Below are 18,492 nucleotides of genomic sequence, written 5' to 3'. Positions count from 1 at the left end.
TAGATGCTCACACTGTTATATTTATTATTTTTTTCCAAAGGGCACATTTTTATTTTCATTATTATTATAACTTACATTTTATTATTATTTTTTACAATATAAATAATTCCACACAGCGCTGATTGTTCAGTTTTGCTGGAATTTTAATTTTACCGTATTTCCACAAGTCGTGGCCGCATGACTGACATTGAAAGAGTGGGCGGAGCCTCACAAGGAAAAACGGAACCGCGCAGCTGACAGTCTTCATAACTTACCATATTGGATCAGAGTGGATTTTTTGAGGATCTCTCTGTAGCCTTCATTATGTACATTTGGTACTGAAGTGACTGAAATTCAGTTTTTGAAGAGTGGGAGGAGCCTCACGGCGAAAAACGTAACAGAGCGCAGCCGAGAAAGTGCTTATAATTTCACACATTGTGTCGTAGTGGATTTTTTGAGGACCTCATTTTAGCCACTACATTATGTACATTTGGTACTGAGGTGACTGCAGTGGATTTTTTCGAAGAGTGGGAGGAGCCTCACGGCGAAAAACGTAACAGAGCGCAGCCGAGAAAGTGCTTATAATTTCACACATTGTGTCGTAGTGGATTTTTTGAGGACCTCAAAAAAGCCACTCCGTTCTAGCTGCTTCAGTAGTGAGCCGTCTATATCAGAGTGGATTTTTTGAGGACCTCATTTTAGCCACTACATTATGTACATTTGGTACTGAGGTGACTGCAATGGATTTTTTCGAAGAGTGGGAGGAGCCTCAAAGCAAAAAGCGTAACAGAGCGCAGCTGAAAGTCCTCATAATATCCACATTGTGTCGTAGTGGATTTTTTGAGGACCTCATTTTAGCCACTCCGTTCTAGCTGCTTCAGTAGTGAGCCGTCTATATCAGAGTGGATTTTTTGAGGACCTCATTTTAGCCACTACATTATGTACATTTGGTACTGAGGTGACTGCAATGGATTTTTTCGAAGAGTGGGAGGAGCCTCAAAGCAAAAAGCGTAACAGAGCGCAGCTGAAAGTCCTCATAATATCCACATTGTGTCGTAGTGGATTTTTTGAGGACCTCATTTTAGCCACTCCGTTCTAGCTGCTTCAGTAGTGAGCCGTCTATATCAGAGTGGATTTTTGGAGGACCTCATTTTAGCCACTACATTATGTATATTTGGTACTGAGGTGACTGCAATGGATTTTTTCGAAGAGTGGGAGGAGCCTCAAAGCAAAAAGCGTAACAGTGCGCAGCTGAAAGTCCTCATAATATCCACATTGTGTCGTAGTGGATTTTTTGAGGACCTCAAAAAAGCCACTCCGTTCTAGCTGCTTCAGTAGTGAGCCGTCTATATCAGAGTGGATTTTTTGAGGACCTCATTTTAGCCACTACATTATGTATATTTGGTACTGAGGTGACTGCAATGGATTTTTTCGAAGAGTGGGAGGAGCCTCAAAGCAAAAACCGTAACAGATCGCAGCTGAAAGTCCTCATAATATCCACATTGTGTCGTAGTGGATTTTTTGAGGACCTCAAAAAAGCCACTCCGTTCTAGCTGCTTCAGTAGTGAGCCGTCTATATCAGAGTGGATTTTTTGAGGACCTCATTTTAGCCACTACATTATGTACATTTGGTACTGAGGTGACTGCAATGGATTTTTTCGAAGAGTGGGAGGAGCCTCAAAGCAAAAAGCGTAACAGTGCGCAGCTGAAAGTCCTCATAATATCCACATTGTGTCGTAGTGGATTTTTTGAGGACCTCAAAAAAGCCACTCCGTTCTAGCTGCTTCAGTAGTGAGCCGTCTATATCAGAGTGGATTTTTTGAGGACCTCATTTTAGCCACTACATTATGTACATTTGGTACTGAGGTGACTGCAATGGATTTTTTCGAAGAGTGGGAGGAGCCTCAAAGCAAAAAGCGTATCAATGCGCAGCTGAAAGTCCTCATAATATCAACATTGTGTCGTAGTGGATTTTTTGAGGACCTCAAAAAAACCACTCCGTTCTAGCTGCTTCAGTAGTGAGCCGTCTATATCAGAGTGGATTTTTTGAGGACCTCATTTTAGCCACTACATTATGTACATTTGGTACTGAGGTGACTGCAATGGATTTTTTCGAAGAGTGGGAGGAGCCTCAAAGCAAAAATCGTAACAAAGCGCAGCTGAAAGTCCTCATCATATCCACATTGTGTCGTAGTGGATTTTTTGAGGACCTCAAAAAAGCCACTCCGTTCTAGCTGCTTCAGTAGTGAGCCGTCTATATCAGAGTGGATTTTTTGAGGACCTCATTTTAGCCACTACATTATGTACATTTGGTACTGAGGTGACTGCAATGGATTTTTTCGAAGAGTGGGAGGAGCCTCAAAGCAAACAGCGTAACAGAGCGCAGCTGAAAGTCCTCATAATATCCACATTGTGTCGTAGTGGATTTTTTGAGGACCTCAAAAAAGCCACTCCGTTCTAGCTGCTTCAGTAGTGAGCCGTCTATATCAGAGTGGATTTTTTGAGGACCTCATTTTAGCCACTACATTATGTACATTTGGTACTGAGTTGACTGCAATGGATTTTTTCGAAGAGTGGGAGGAGCCTCAAAGCAAAAAGCGTAACAGTGCGCAGCTGAAAGTCCTCATAATATCCACATTGTATCGTAGTGGATTTTTTGAGGACCTCATTTTAGCCACTACATTATGTATATTTGGTACTGAGGTGACTGGAATGGATTTTTTCGAAGAGTGGGAGGAGCCTCAAAGCAAAAACCGTAACAGAACGCAGCTGAAAGTCCTCATAATATCCACATTGTGTCGTAGTGGATTTTTTGAGGACCTCATTTTAGCCACTCCGTTCTACCTGCTTCAGTAGTGAGCCGTCTATATCAGAGTGGATTTTTTGAGGACCTCATTTTAGCCACTACATTATGTATATTTGGTACTGAAGTGACTGGAATGGAATTTTTTGAATAGTGGGAGGAGCATCAAAGCAAAAACCGTAACAGAGCGCAGCTGAAAGTCCTCATCCACATTGTGTCGTAGTGGATTTTTTGAGGACCTCATTTTAGCCACTCCGTTCTAGCTGCTTCAGTAGTGAGCCGTCTATATCAGAGTGGATTTTTGGAGGACCTCATTTTAGCCACTCCGTTCTAGCTGCTTCAGTAGTGAGCCGTCTATATCAGAGTGGATTTTTTGAGGACCTCATTTTAGCCACTCTGTTCTAGGTGATTCAGCAGTGAGCCGTCTAGATCAGAGTGGATATTTTGAGCACCTCATTTTTGCCACTCCATTCTAGATGATTCACTAGTGAGCTGTGTAGATTGGGCCCATGAGTCACTGTGGCCCCGTGGACCTCCTGCCGACGATCGTACTTTCATTTATATCGGCATCACCATCACAGATGCCAATACAATTGAAAGGAACAATGCGAGGAGGAGCAGAACACTCTATTTCTAATCATTCTACTACTATGTGTCTGTGAGACACTGATGTTTCAGCATGGAGGACTGCGGTTACTAGAGATGAGCGAGCCTCTGAAGGCTCCGTTCGAGGCGCCGTTCGACGAACCGTTTGACGAACCTCTCGAATCCCATTGAAAACAATGGGAGGCAAACACATAAAAACACATAGAAAACACCTTCAAAGGTGTCCAAAAGGTGACAAACAACTCACAACATACCACAAACACATGGGAAAGTGACAAGGACATATACTCATGCGAAAACAAAACAGCTGGACGAGGAAAAAGAGCAGGAGACACAGATATAGGCATGGCACGCCCTTCTAAAATCATGTAAAACACAGCAAGGGGACTCTAAGCAGAGTCTCCCTTTTTTCCAAAAATTGGGCCACACACACCCCTTCAGTGGCATCACTTGTGCCCCAGTTGTAAACTTGACCTGTTGATTTGCATCAAGCACATTCAAAAATACGCCAGCCTTAACTGTCTTCAGGATGACACCAGGGTAGGTAGCAAAGTCCTTGCTGAACCATGACTTGTTCATCTTGGATCATTTTTAAAAACACAGCAAGGGGACTCCAAGCGGAGTTTCCCTTTTTTCCAAAAATTGGGCCCCACACACACCACATCAGTGGCATCACTTGTGCCCCAGTTGTAAACTTCACATGTTGACTTGCATCAAGCACAATCCAAATCCACAAGCCTTTACTCTCCCCAGGATGACACCGGGGTAGCAAAGTCCTTGCTGATCTATGACTTGTTCATCTTGATGAACGTTAGTCTGTCCACATTGTCACTGGACAGACGCGTGCGCTTATCTGTCAGCACACACCCAGCAGCACTGAAGACACGTTCAGAGACAACGCTGGCCGCGGGACACGACAAGATCTCCAAGGCGTAAGTGGAGAGCTCTGGCCATTTTTCAAGATTTGAAGCCCAAAATGAGCAAGGCTCCATTTGCAAAGTCATGGCATCGCTGTTCATTTGGAGATACTCCTGTATCATCCTTTCCAGCCGTTGACTATGTGTCAGACTTCTTGTCTCTGATGGCCTTGCAAAGGAGGGTCTAAAAAATTATGAAACGATTCAATAAAACTGCTGTTACCACCAGATACGGTGCTGCTGGTACGGGTAGACTGTTGATGACGAGACAGTCCCATGTTTGTCAAGTTACAACTGGGAGATTCACTCCCTGCACCTGCACGGTTGTTTGGTGGAAAAGCCGAGCTAAGATCGAGTAACAGCTTCTGCTGATACTCCTGCATACGTGCGTCCCTTTCTATGGCTGGAATTATTTTACAAAACTTGGACTTGTACCGGGGATCTAAGAGTGTGGCAAGCCAGTAGTCATCATTACTTCTAATTCGGACAATCCGAGGGTCATGTTGAAGGTAGTGCAGCAAGAAGGCACTCATGTGTCTTGCCCATTCCTGCGGACCAAGTCCTTGCTGTGTTGGTGGCGGCGAGGTGATAACCATGCTGCCATCCTCTGACATATCCTCCCAACCTCGAACAACCGAAATTTGACCAAGGTCTCCCTCATCAGCTGAGTCTTCCATGCCCATCGACAGTTCGTCCTCCATTTCTTCATGGGCTCCTGCCCCTTCCTAAACAGTTTGGCTGCTACCATGCGCCCTTGTTAGTCCCTCTCCCCCACTGTCCCATGCCTGCCGCCTTGGTGATGATGAACGTCTGGTCCTTGTAGATCTTGTTAGCCCTTCTGTTGTCATGCTAATAATGGCATTGTCAGTGCTAAACATATTCGTCGCCATGTCGAAGCTGTGCAGAAGGGTGCATAGGTCCTTGATCTGAGACCACTCCATCAGCGTGATCTGCCCCACCTCTGCATCTCGTTGGCCCAGGCTATACGTCATGACGTATTGCACCAGGGCTCGGCGGTGCTGCCACAGTCGCTGTAACATGTGGAAAGTCAAATTCCAGCGTGTCGGCACATCACATTTCAGGCGATGAACCGGCAGGCCGAAAGACCTCTGCAGCGATGCAAGTCGGTCAGCTGCGGCGGTTGAACGGCGGAAGTGAGCAGAGAGTGACCGTGCCCTGTGCAGAAGCCCATCTAAGTCGGGATAGTGGGTGAAAAATTGCTGGACAACAAGGTTCAAAACGTGAGCCATACAAGGCACGTGTGTCACCTTGCCCCGGCGAGGGGCCGCACCCAGGTTTGCAGCATTGTCGCACACGGCCTTACCTGGCTGCAGGTTGAGTGGAGACAACCGTTTACGAAACTCCGAGTGCAGAGCTGACCACAACTCCTCAGCTGTGTGACTCTTATTTCCCAGACATTTCAACGTAAAGACCGCCTGATGCCGTTGAGCTCTGCTGCCAGCATAGTAAGGAGGTGTGTGGAATTCCTTGTGCACAGTTACAACGCGGGTGGCCTGACCACACAGGCTTTGGGCGGAGGTGGAGGACCCAGATGAGGTTGAGGAGGCAGAAGCAGTGGAGGAACTTCGACATACAGAGGATTGACGCACAAGTCGTGGGGATGGCAAGACTTGTTCAGCAGACCCCTCACCATCTCTCACCATAGTTACCCAGTGCCCAGTCAGCGACATGTAACGCCCCTGTCCATGCTTACTGGTCCAAGTATCGGTGGGGAAATGCACCCTGTCACACACAGAGTTTCTCAAGGAAGCGGCGATGTTGTGTGCGACATGCTGGTGTAGCGCAGGCATACCTTTCTTGGAGAAGTAGTGGCGACTGGGCATCTGGCACTGGGGCACTGCGACTGATATAAGGTCTTGAAAATCTTCTGTGTCCACCAGGTGGAAAGGCAGCATTTCGGTAGCCAAGAGCTTACAGAGGCTGAAAGTCAACCTCTTAGCTTTGTCATGGCTCGGAGGAAATGGCCTTTTATTTGTCCACATCTGACGGACCGAGATCTGGCTGCTGTGTGGAGACGGTGGTGAGTAGGGTGTCCCTGGAAAACTGCAGGTCTGTGAGGAAAGTGCAGGCGGAGACATGATGTTGCCTTCATCCAAAGTTGGTGCTCTCGATGTCTGAGAGAGCTCTACACCAGCACTTGTTTCCCCTTCCAAACCAACTGACAACCTGCCAAGCAAACTGGCTGTTGCGGTTAAAGAGGTGGAAGGTCTGCGTGGAAAAACATGTGTGACAGCTGTCCCCACAGTCATAGAAGATGAAGGGCGCGCGGAGGAATTTGAAGGGGCAGGCGGTGGTTGGCCCGCTCCGCTAGGCCGCATTGCAGCACGGTGAGCTTCCCACTGGGACTTATGCTTGTTATTCATGTGACGATTCATGGAAGAAGTTGTCAAACTGGTGAGGTTTTGGCCTTTACTTATAGATTGGTGACAAATTTTACAGATCACATGATTTGGGAGATCCTTTGCAAGGTCAAAAAAGGACCCGGCTAGGCAAGGCTTAGAGGCCATGCGACCTGCAGAGCCACCCCGACTTGTGCTCAGAGGCAGAGTTGTGGCTGAGGATGCAGTTGTTGACGTGCTTCCAGTTCTCCGACTCTGTAAAGGAAGGCGCAAGGTAACTTCGTCATCAGTTGCATCCTCCTCCACCGACTCTGGTGTCCTCTTCGAGTGCCTGACTGTGGGTTGACAGTAAGTGGGATCTAGAACTTCATTATCAAGTTAAGTTGTCATCCCAATCTGGTATCTGCGTCTCATCGTCATCAGTATGTTCCTCATTGTCTCTACCAACAGGTGTTACAGTTTGGGAATGAGGGTCTACATTATGCTCAGAAACTTGGTCATCAAGGCCTGAATCAGACTCACAAAGCTTCTGGGCATCACTGCAGACCATTTCCTGGTCTGTACTCACTGTAGCTTGGCAACAGACCTCTGATTCCCAGGCTATAGTGTGACTGAACAGCTCTGCAGACTCAGCCATCTCTGTTACACCATACTCTTCAGGGCGGGTGGAGACTTGAGAGCTGGGAGAAAGCAAGTGCGATTGGGATGACAACTCAGAGGACTGTTGTTTTTTGGATGTTGAAGTTGAGGTGGAGGAGAGGCCACTTGTTGGAGCACTTGAGATCCATTCAAGCTTGTTCTTTTTTTGTGCATCATCTACCTTTGTTACAGTTGTTCGGTTCCGTAAAAAAGGAAGCACATCGGATTGTCCACGGAAAGTAGTAGACATCTTACTTTTGCTGGAAGATGGCATTTCTTCAGCAGATGTTAATGTAGCTTTCCCACCTACCCCACAGACACAAACTTTTTTTCCTTTTCCAACACGCCTGTTCCCCTTTCCACCAGCATCTGTCCTTTTGCCACTCATTTTTTTAGCGAAAAGATTGGACACTTAAAATGTGGTAGAAAAAATGGAGAGGTGCTGTAGATTGTAGAGGTGGTCTAGCTTTATTGACAGCTGAAGAACCAACACTGACTATCCCAGACAATTTTAATATGCCCCTAACAGTGGCAGCACAGTTTGCAATTAGAATTGTGTGGGAAAAATGGGCAGTTGGGTAGAATGCCCGGGTGCTGTGGGTAGCAGGACAGCAAAGGGACACTAACGTAGTATTCCAGACACTTTTAGGATGGCACAAAAAGTGTCAGCTCTTTGGTCAAATAAAATAGCGTGGCAAAAATGGGCAGGTGGGTATAATGCACGGGTGCTGTGGGTAGCAGGACAGCAAAGGAACACTAAGGCGGGCTTTGCACGTTGCGACATCGCAAGCCGATGCTGTGATGTGGCACGCGATAGTCCCCGCCCCCGTCGCAGGTACGATATCGTGTGATAGCTGGCGTAGCGAACATTATCGCTATGCTAGCTTCACATGCACTCACCTGCCCTGCGACCGTCGCTCTGGCCGGCGACCCGCCTCCTTCCTAAAGGGGCGGGTCGTGCGGCGTCATAGCGACGTCACACGGCAGGCGGCCAATAGCGGCGGAGGGGCGGAGATGAGCAGGATGTAAACATCCCGCCCACCTCCTTCCTTCCGCATATCCTACGGAAGCCGCAGTGACACCGGTAGGAGATGTTCCTCGCTCCTGCGACTTCACACACAGCGATGTGTGCTGCCGCAGGAACGAGGAACAACATCGGACCGTCGCGTCAGCGTAATTATGGATTACGCCGACGCTGCACCGATGATACGATTACGACGATTTTGCGCTGGTTAATCGTATCATCTAGGCTTTACACACTACGATGTCGCATGCGATGCCGGATGTGCGTCACTTTCAATTTGACCCCACCGACATCGCACCTGCGATGTCGTAGTGTGCAAAGCCGCCCTAAGGTACTATCTCAGACACTTTTAGGATGTCACAAAAAGTGTCAGCTCTTAGGGCAAATAAAATAGCATGGCAATTATGGGCAGGTGGGTATAATGCACGGGTGCTGTAGGTAGCAAGACAGCAAAGGAACACTAAGGTAGTATTCCAGACACTTTTAGGATGGCACAAAAAGTGTCAGCTCTTTGGGCAAATAAAATAGCGTGGCAAAAATGTGCATGTGGGTAGAATGCACGGGTGCTCTGGTGAGCAGGACAGCAAAGGAAGCCTCACTTTCTATCCCTGCTAATGAAAAAATGCAGCAAGGAATTGCCTGAGCTGAGGTAGCCAGACGCTGTTATCTAAAGCCCTACACCGCATTTGCACGGACATGCTTAGCAGCTATGGCTATGAATGCCTGTAAATCAGCCCTGAAAAGGGCTGAAATAACCAGCAGTCCCTAATCCCTAAAGCGCTGTGTAGATTGCACTGTATCTCTATAGCGCACACAGCAGCAGCAGCAGCAGCGTGAGCGGTGACTGTCACCCACACGCAGAAGACAGATAATAGCGGCGAAGGAGAAAATGGCCGTATCTTATAGGTTAAGGACATGTGACATGCACAGCCTATGACACATGCCCTTGCTTGTCTGGCAAAAATCCACTTAGCTGTGTGTGTGTCTGTGATTTGCTGACAGCCTGGAACGCCCCACTGCACGCGCGGTTAGGGGAAAAAAAATTAAAAAATGGTGATCGGCATTCTCTCAGCACTTTGCAGCAGCACAGATCTAAACCCCGTCCCCCCCGCACACTATACGCTGAAATTTGATAATAGTGTGAATCACAGAGTGACTCACACTATTACAGTGAAAAGCCAGCTAGTAACTAGCTAGGCTTTTTGGTGATCGAACCGTTCTCGAACGTAACTCGAACTGTCGAGCTTTTAGCAAAAATCACTCGAACATGAAATTGGCGAACCTCGAACATCGCTCATCTCTAGCAGTGACGTCACTACTGCGCACTAATGTGCTAAAATGTCAGAGTGGCATAACAGTGGACACACGCTGAGGAGACTGGGGCAGTGGCTGAATGAGTAGAAGTGAGTATATTTGTGTATTTAATCAGGAATTCCAGAGGACTATGGGGAAGCATATATGGGGGTTGCAAAATAGTATATGGGGCTGCATATTGTTAGGACCAGGATGACGGGTAGGCCCAGGAGGTGGATCCACTGGACTGAGAACCCCACCGAGGGCAAGGTGCCCGGTATCCGAAGCACTACGGGTAGCAGGACAGTCCGTTCAGAGGAGTGGGTGTAGAAGTCCCTGGGATCACGGAGTCTCTGAAGGTAGTCCGGGTGACGGAGCGCAGGTTCGGAGGCCGAGATGATGTCAGGCAGGGTCCGGAACCAGCGGAACGGGGAGATCGGTCACCACACAGATCCAGGAATCGGAGACGGTAGGAACTGAGAAGATGGCGGACAGTCCGTTCGGGGTTCTGGAACCGTCAGGACCGGTTGGCGGGACAGGAGCGGCTCTACAAGAGAGATAGGTGAGTACGAGACAATGGCACAGGGAGACCTGACTTCTAGCTTAGCAAACACGAAGAACAGGCCCCGCCCACTTGGAAAGGAACCCCCTATATACCCTGTACCTGCATCTTTAATATCCTGTTGGAGGACGCTGGCCCTTTAAGAAAAGGTCAATGACCGCGCGCGCGCCCTAATGCGCATGCGCGAGGCCCGGGTGCCAGAAGCCAGAGCAGGATGCGGTGTACAGGAGGCAGGAGTGCCGGGCCGGCTCAGGACAGCAGACGGGCGCCGGGACCGGGGACCGGGTTGCCTGCAGTACGCAGGTGAGTGAGCATGGAGGCTGAGGAGCGGGGTACCGGGGAGCGTGGCACGGGAGCGGGGAAGCGAGGTCCGGGAGCGGGGGAGCGTGGCAGAGGAGCCGGGGAGCGTGGCAGAGGAGCCGGGGAGCGTGGCAGGGGAGCCGGGGAGCGTGGCAGGGGAACCGGGGAGCGTGGCACGGGCACCGGGGAGCATGGCACGGGCACCGGGGAGCGTGATACATATAACTATATGTTGGCGCACAATATTATATTGGGGCACACAATATGGTGGTGCACTATATGGGGGCTGCTTACTAGTATATGGCGGAATATAAGGGGTGCATACTACTATATGGAGGAATATAAGGCGTGTACTAAACTATATGAAGGAATATAAGGGGAGCATAATACTATATGGAGGAATATAAGGGGTGCATAATACTATATACAGGAATATAAGGGGTGCATAATAGTATATGAAGGATCCCTTTTACATGGAATATAGGGGTGCATTATACATGGAGGACTATGGAGCTGCATAATCCAATAAGAAGGACTATGGGGTGCATTTTAATACATATAGGACTTAGGGGGTTGCATTATATGGAGGACTAATTGGGTTACCTTATACATGGACTTTAGGGGTGCATTATACAGTGCCTACAAGTAGTATTCAACCCCCTGCAGATTTAGCAGGTTTGATAAGATGCAAATAAGTTAGAGCCTGCAAACCTCAAACAAGAGCAGGATTTATTAACAGATGCATAAATCTTACAAACCAACAAGTTATGTTGCTCAGTTAAATTTTAATAAATTTTCAACATAAAAGTGTGGGTCAATTATTATTCAACCCCTCGGTTTAATATTTTGTGGAATAACCCTTGTTTGCAATTACAGCTAATAATCGTCTTTTATAAGACCTGATCAGGCCGGCACAGGTCTCTGGAGTTATCTTGGCCCACTCCTCCATGCAGATCTTCTCCAAGTTATCTAGGTTCTTTGGGTGTCTCATGTGGACTTTAATCTTGAGCTCCTTCCACAAGATTTCAATTGGGTTAAGGTCAGGAGACTGACTAGGCCACTGCAACACCTTAATTTTTCCCTCTTGAACCAGGCCTTGGTTTTCTTGGCTGTGTGCTTTGGGTCGTTGTCTTGTTGGAAGATGAAATGACGACCCATCTTAAGATCCTTGATGGAGGAGCGGAGGTTCTTGGCCAAAATCTCCAGGTAGGCCGTGCTATCCATCTTCCCATGGATGCGGACCAGATGGCCAGGCCCCTTGGCTGAGAAACAGCCCCACTGCATGATACTGCCACCACCATGCTTGACTGTAGGGATGGTATTCTTGGGGTCGTATGCAGTGCCATCCAGTCTCCAAACGTCACGTGTGTGGTTGGCACCAAAGATCTCGATCTTGGTCTCAACAGACCAGAGAACCTTGAACCAGTCTGTCTCAGAGTCCTCTAAGTGATCATGAGCAAACTGTAGACGAGCCTTGACATGACGCTTTGAAAGTAAAGGTACCTCACGGGCTCGTCTGGAATGGAGACCATTGCGGTGGAGTACGTTACTTATGGTATTGACTGAAACCAATGTCCCCACTGCCATGAGATCTTCCCTGAGCTCCTTCCTTGTTGTCCTTGGGTTAGCCTTCACTCGTCGGACAAGCCTGGCCTCGGCACGGGTGGAAACTTTCAAAGGCTGTCCAGGCTGTGGAAGGCTAACAGTAGTTCCATAAGCCTTCCACTTCCGGATGATGCTCCCAACAGTGGAGACAGGTAGGCCCAACTCCTTGGAAAGGGTTTTGTACCCCTTGCCAGCCTTGTGACCCTCCACAATCTTGTCTCTGATGGCCTTGGAATGCTCCTTTGTCTTTCCCATGTTGACCAAGTATGAGTGCTGTTCACAAGTTTGGGGAGGGTCTTAATTAGTCAGAAAAGGCTGGAAAAAGAGATAATTAATCCAAACATGTGAAGCTCATTGTTCTTTGTGCCTGAAATACTTCTTAATACTTTAGGGGAACCAAACAGAATTCTGGTGGTTTGAGGGGTTGAATAATAAATGATCATCTGAATAAACTTTTCACAATTTAAATAAAAAATAAAAAAAGAAATAACATTCTTTTTTGCTGCAGTGCATTTCACACTTCCAGGCTGATCTACAGTCCAAATGTCACAATGCCAAGTTAATTCCGAATGTGTAAACCTGCTAAATCTGCAGGGGGTTGAATACTACTTGTAGGCACTGTATATGGAGGTTATAGGGCTGTATAATACAATATGAAGGACACCTTATACATGGAATGCGAGGGTGCATTATACATGGAGAACTATGGGGCTGCATAATACAATATGAAGGACTATGGGGATGCGTTATAATACATATAGGATTATGGGGGCTGCATTATATGAGGACTAATGGCGTTACCTTATACATGGACAATAGGGCTGCATTAGAATACATTAAGGACTATGGGGTGAATAATACAATACACTGTGTGCAGAATTATTAGGCAAATTAGTATTTTGATCACATGATACTTTTTCTACATGTTGTCCTACTCCAAGCTGTATAGTGAAAGCCAACTGCCAATTAAGTAAATCAGGTGATGTGCATCTCTGTAATGAGGAGGTGTGCGGTGTAATGACACAACACCCTATATAACGTGTGCTTAATTATTAGGCAGCTTCCTTTCCTTTGACAAAATGGGTCAGAAGAGAGATTTGACGGGCTCTGAAAAGTCTAAAATTGTGAGATGTCTTGCAGAGGGATGCAGCAGTCTTGAAATTGCCAAACCTTTGAAGCGTGATCACCTAACAATCAAGCGTTTCATGTCAAATAGCCAACAGGGTCGCAAGAAGCGTTCCGGGACAAAAAGGCACAAAATAACTGCCCATGAATTGAGGAAAATCAAGCGTGAAGCTGCCAAGATGCCATTTGCCACCAGTTTGGCCATATTTCACAGCTGCAACGTTACTGGAGTATCAAAAAGCACAAGGTGTGCCATACTCAGGGACATGGCCAAGGTAAGGAAGGCTGAAAAACCACCGCCTCTGAACAAGAAACATAAGATAAAACGTCAAGACTGGGCCAAGAAATATCTTAGGACTGATTTTTCAAAGGTTTTATGGACTGATGAAATGAGAGGGACTCTTGATGGGCAGATGGATGGGCCAGAGGCTGGATCAGTAAAGGGCAGAGAGCTCCACTCCGACTCAGACGCCAGCAAGGTGGAGGTGGGTACTGGCATGGGCTGGTATCATCAAAGATCAACTTGTGTGACCTTTTCGGGTTGAGAATGGAGTGAAGCTCAACTCCCAGACCTACTGCCAGTTTCTGGAAGACAACTTCTTCAAGCAGTGGTACAGGAAGAAATCAGTATCGTTCAAGAAAAACATGATTTTAATGCAGGACAATGCTCCATCACATGCATCCAACTACTCCACAGCGTGGCTGGCCAGGAAAGGTCTAAAAGATGAAAAAATAATGACATGGCCCCCTTGTTCACCTGATCTGAACCCCATAGAGAATCTGTGGTCCCTCATAAAATGTGAGATCTGCAGGGAGAGAAAACAGTCCACCTCTGGGAGCAGTGTCGTGAGGCTGTGGTGGCTGGAGGCTGTGGTGTCTAGAGGCTGTGGCGGCTGCTGCACGCAATGTTGAGTGTAAACAGATCAAGCAATGACAGAATCTATGGATAGTCGGCTGTTAAGTGTCATCATAAAGAAAGGGGGCTATATTGGTCACTAAATATTTGTGGTTTTTTTTTTGCATGTCAGAAATGTTTATTTCTAAATTTTGTGCAGTTATATTGGTTTACCTGGTGAAAATAAACAAATGAGATGGAAATAGATTTGGTTTTTATTAAGTTGCCTGATAATTCTGCACAGTAATAGTTACCCACACAGACAGATATCCTCCTAAGGCTATGTGTCCACGAGAGAATGTAGCTGCGGATTTTTCTGCATCAAAATCCGCAGCTTTCCCGCAAAATCCGCACCTTTTCAAAGGTGCGGATTTGCCGCGGATTTACCACGGAATTGCCGCGGATTTGATGCGGATTTTGGTGCGAATTTTTTTTTTTCCCCCCCAATTTTAAAGCCAAAATCCGGATGAAAATCCGCAACAATAATTGACATGTTGCAGATTTTTCCGGACCAAAATCCGCACAAAATCCGCTGCGGAAAAATCCGCAGCATGGACACAGCATTTCCAAAATGCCATAGAAATGGCTGGGAAGTGCCGGTGCTGCAGATTTTCGGGAAATCCGCGGCTTTTCCGCGAGAAATCCGCGGCTTTTCCGCGAGAAATCCGCGGCAAAATCCGTGCATTTTCCGCAGCGTGGACACATAGCCTAAGATAGCCAAATCTAAAAACCCCCACTCCAACTGCCAAAAATATTAAGCTTTGATATTTATGAGTCTTTTGGGTGATTGAGAACATAGTTGTTGATCAATAATAGAAAAAAAATCCTCTGAAATACAACTTGCCTAATAATTCTGCACACAGTGTATGAAGGACTATGGTGACTGCATTATAATACATATAGGACTATGGGGGTGCATTATAATATATGGAAAACTATGGGGTGCAGTATAATATACGCAGGACTGTGGGGTGCAGTATAATATATGTAGTACTATGGGGTGCAGTATAATACATGGAGAACTATGTGGTGCAGTATAATATATGGAGTACTATGGGGTGAATTTTACATAGATGGCTATGGGGTGCAATATATGTAGGACAATGGGGTTCAGTATAATATACAGAGGACTGCATTATAATACATGAATGACTATGGGGAGTGCATTATACAGTAATACATGGAGTACTATGTGAGCTGTATTAATAATATTAATAATAATAATCTTTATTTCTATAGCGCCAACATATTCCTCAGCGCTTTACAATTCAGGAGGATCATATACAAACAAGTAACAGTAATAACAGTAATAGAAAATACAAAATTTAGAGGGGAAAAAAAAGACAACCCTGCTCGTGAGAGCTTACACTCTACAATGAGATGGGGGGGGGGGCAAGGTACAAGTGCTTATTTACAATGACAATCCAGCAATTTCAAGGAAATGGGGGATAGATAATGGCTTCCTGGACCAGTGGGCCTGAATCTTGAGATGCATTTGGGTGGCATGGAGTTTGACGTGGGGTTATGTTGTGAGAAGTTGTAGAGGCACTGTGTGAATTGGATTAGATTAGGGAGTGTGATAGGCCGCCCTAAAAAGATGCGTTTTTAGGGAGCGTCTGAAGCAGAGTAAGTTATGATTCATCCTAACTTCTTGGGGTAGAGCGTTACAGAGGATTGGTGCAGCTCGGAAGAAGTCTTGGATCCGGGAGTGGGAGGTTCGGATTAGTGTTGATGTTAGTCGAAAGTCGTTTTCAGAGTGTAGAGAACGGGTGGGGTGAGACAGAGAGGAGGGTGGAGATGTAGGGGGGTGCCGCACTGTGGAGAGCTTTGTGGTGATAGACAGAGAGGAGGGTGGAGATGTAGGGGGTGCTGTACTGTGGAGAGCTTTGTGGGTGAGAACAAGCAGTTTGAATTGGATCCTGTGATATATGGGCAGCCAGTGCAATGACGGGCACAGAGCAGAGGCATCCGAGTAGCGATTAGCCAGATAGATGACCCTAGCTGCTGCATTAAGGATGGACTGTAGAGGAGAGAGTCTAGTTAGGGGGAGACCAATTAATAGAGAGTTACAGTAGTCAAGGCGAGAGTGGATCAGGGCCACGGTGAGTGTTTTTGTCATTTCCATTGTGAGAAAGGGGCGGATTCTAGAGATGTTCTTGAGGTGCAAGCGGCAGGAGCGGGCAGTTTTGGAAAGGTTAAGTTTGAGATAGAGAGCAGACATGACATTGCAAACTGCAGTCAGGCAGTCACTTGTGTTCTGTAGTACAGCGGGGGTGAGCTCAGGGGATGAGGTGTATAGCTGTGTGTCATCAGCATAAAGATGGTACTGAAAACCAAATCTGCTAATGGTCATTCCAATTGGGGCAGTGTAGAGGGAGAACAGAAGAGGGCCGAGGACTGAACCTTGAGGGACCCCAACAGTGAGAGGAAGAGGAGAAGATGTGGAGCCAGCAAATGATACATTGAATGAACGGCGAGAAAGATAGTTAGAGAACCACGAGAGCACAGTGTCCTTTAAGCCGATAGAATGGAGCATAGAGAGAAGGAGATGGTGGTCAACAGTGTCGAAGGCGGCAGAGAGGTCAAGAAGGATAAGCAGAGAGTAGTCACCATTACGTTTTGCAGTCAATAGGTCATTGGTCACTTTCACAAGGGCAGTTTCTGTTGAGTGTAAAGGGCGGAAGCCAGACTGTAAAGGATCTAGAGGAGAGTGGGAGGAGAGGTAGCATGTGAGGCAAGAGTAGACCAGGCGCTCCAAGAGTTTGAAGATAAAGGGGAGATTGGAGACTGGTCTGTAGTTGCTTGTGCAGGACGGATCAAGGGAAGGTTTTTTTTAATAATGGAGTAATAATAGAGTGTTTGAGGGAGGAGGGGAAGATACCCGAAGAGAGAGAGAGATTGAAGATTTTAGTTAGGTGAATGGTGACAACCAGAGAGAGGGACTGGAGTAGGTGTGAGGGAAAGGGATCAGTAGAGCAAGTGGTAGGACGAGAAGAAGAGAGGAGCCTGGAGACCTCCTCTTCTGTGACTGGGTCAAATGTGGAAAGTGAGCTGGATGGGATGTGGCGAGGGATGGGATTCACAACGCTTGGTAGCTGGGAGCTGATCTCCTGGCGGATGTTTTCTATTTTATCTGTGAAATATGAGGCCAGGTCATCAGCATGAAGGTCTGTGATGGGGGTATGTACTTTGGGACTGAGGAGGGAGTGAAAGGTGTCAAAGAGCTTTTTTGGACTGTTGGATAGTGAGGAAATAAGGGTGGTGAAGTAGGTCTGTTTGGCGAGGTGAAGGGAAGAGTTGTAGGTCCTTAAGATGAACTTGTAGTGGATGAAGTTTTCTGGTGTGCGGGTTTTCCTCCATATGCGTTTGGCACTCCTAGAGCATCACTGGAGAAATCGAGTTTGGGAAGTGAGCCAAGGCTGTTTTACTCTGTGTTTGGAGGTTCTGAGGGTGAGGGGTGCTACTTGGTCTACGGTATTTCTGAGTGTGTCATTGTAATGGTTTACAGCCAGATCAGGACAGGAAAGTGAGGAGATAGGGGACAGTGATGAGTGTAAAGAGTCTGTAAGGGTCTGAAAGTCAATGGCCTGTAGGTTTCTGAATGTGTGATAGGTGGGAGTGTACCGGGGTGGACGAGGGTGAGCTTGAAGGAGAGAATGTTGTGGTCACAGAGGCGAAGAGGTGAGTTGTCAAAGTCAGAGATTGAGCAGAGGCGGATAAAGACCAGGTCAAGAGTGTTACCATCTTCATGTGTCTCAGAAGATGAGAGCTGTGAGAGGCCAAGGGAGGTGGTGAGAGATAGAAGCTGGGATGCAGATGGGGAGGAGGGGCTGTTTATGGGGATGTTAAAGTCTCCTAGGATGAGGGTTGGTAATTCTGAGGACATGAAGTGCAGCAGCCAGGCTGAAAAGTGGTCAAGGAACTGGGTGGGTGGGCCTGGGGGACGGTATATGACAGCTACTATTATAATATATGGAGGATTATGGGGGCTGCATTATTATACATGGAGGCCTATGAGGTCTGCATTATAATACATGGTGAGCTGTGGGGTGCATTATAATACATGCAGGACTATGGGGGCTGCATTATAATATATGAAGGCCTATGAGGGCTACCTTATCCATGGACTATGGGGGTGCATTATAAAACATGGAGGACTATGGGGGTGCATTATAATATATGGAGGACTATGGGGTGCAGTATAATATATGGAGGACTATGGAGTGAATTATAATACATGGAGGACTATGGGAGTTGTAGTATAATAATTGGAGGGCTATAAGAGCTACCTTATACATAGAGGACTATGGGAAATGCATTATAATACAAGGAGGACTATGGGGCGCATTCTAGTAAAATGAAGGGTTACGTGGGACCCAATATG

This window comes from Anomaloglossus baeobatrachus, chromosome 6, assembly GCF_048569485.1.
Source record: "Anomaloglossus baeobatrachus isolate aAnoBae1 chromosome 6, aAnoBae1.hap1, whole genome shotgun sequence".
Taxonomy (NCBI): Eukaryota; Metazoa; Chordata; class Amphibia; order Anura; family Aromobatidae; genus Anomaloglossus; species Anomaloglossus baeobatrachus.
This window is presented reverse-complemented; position numbering follows the sequence as displayed.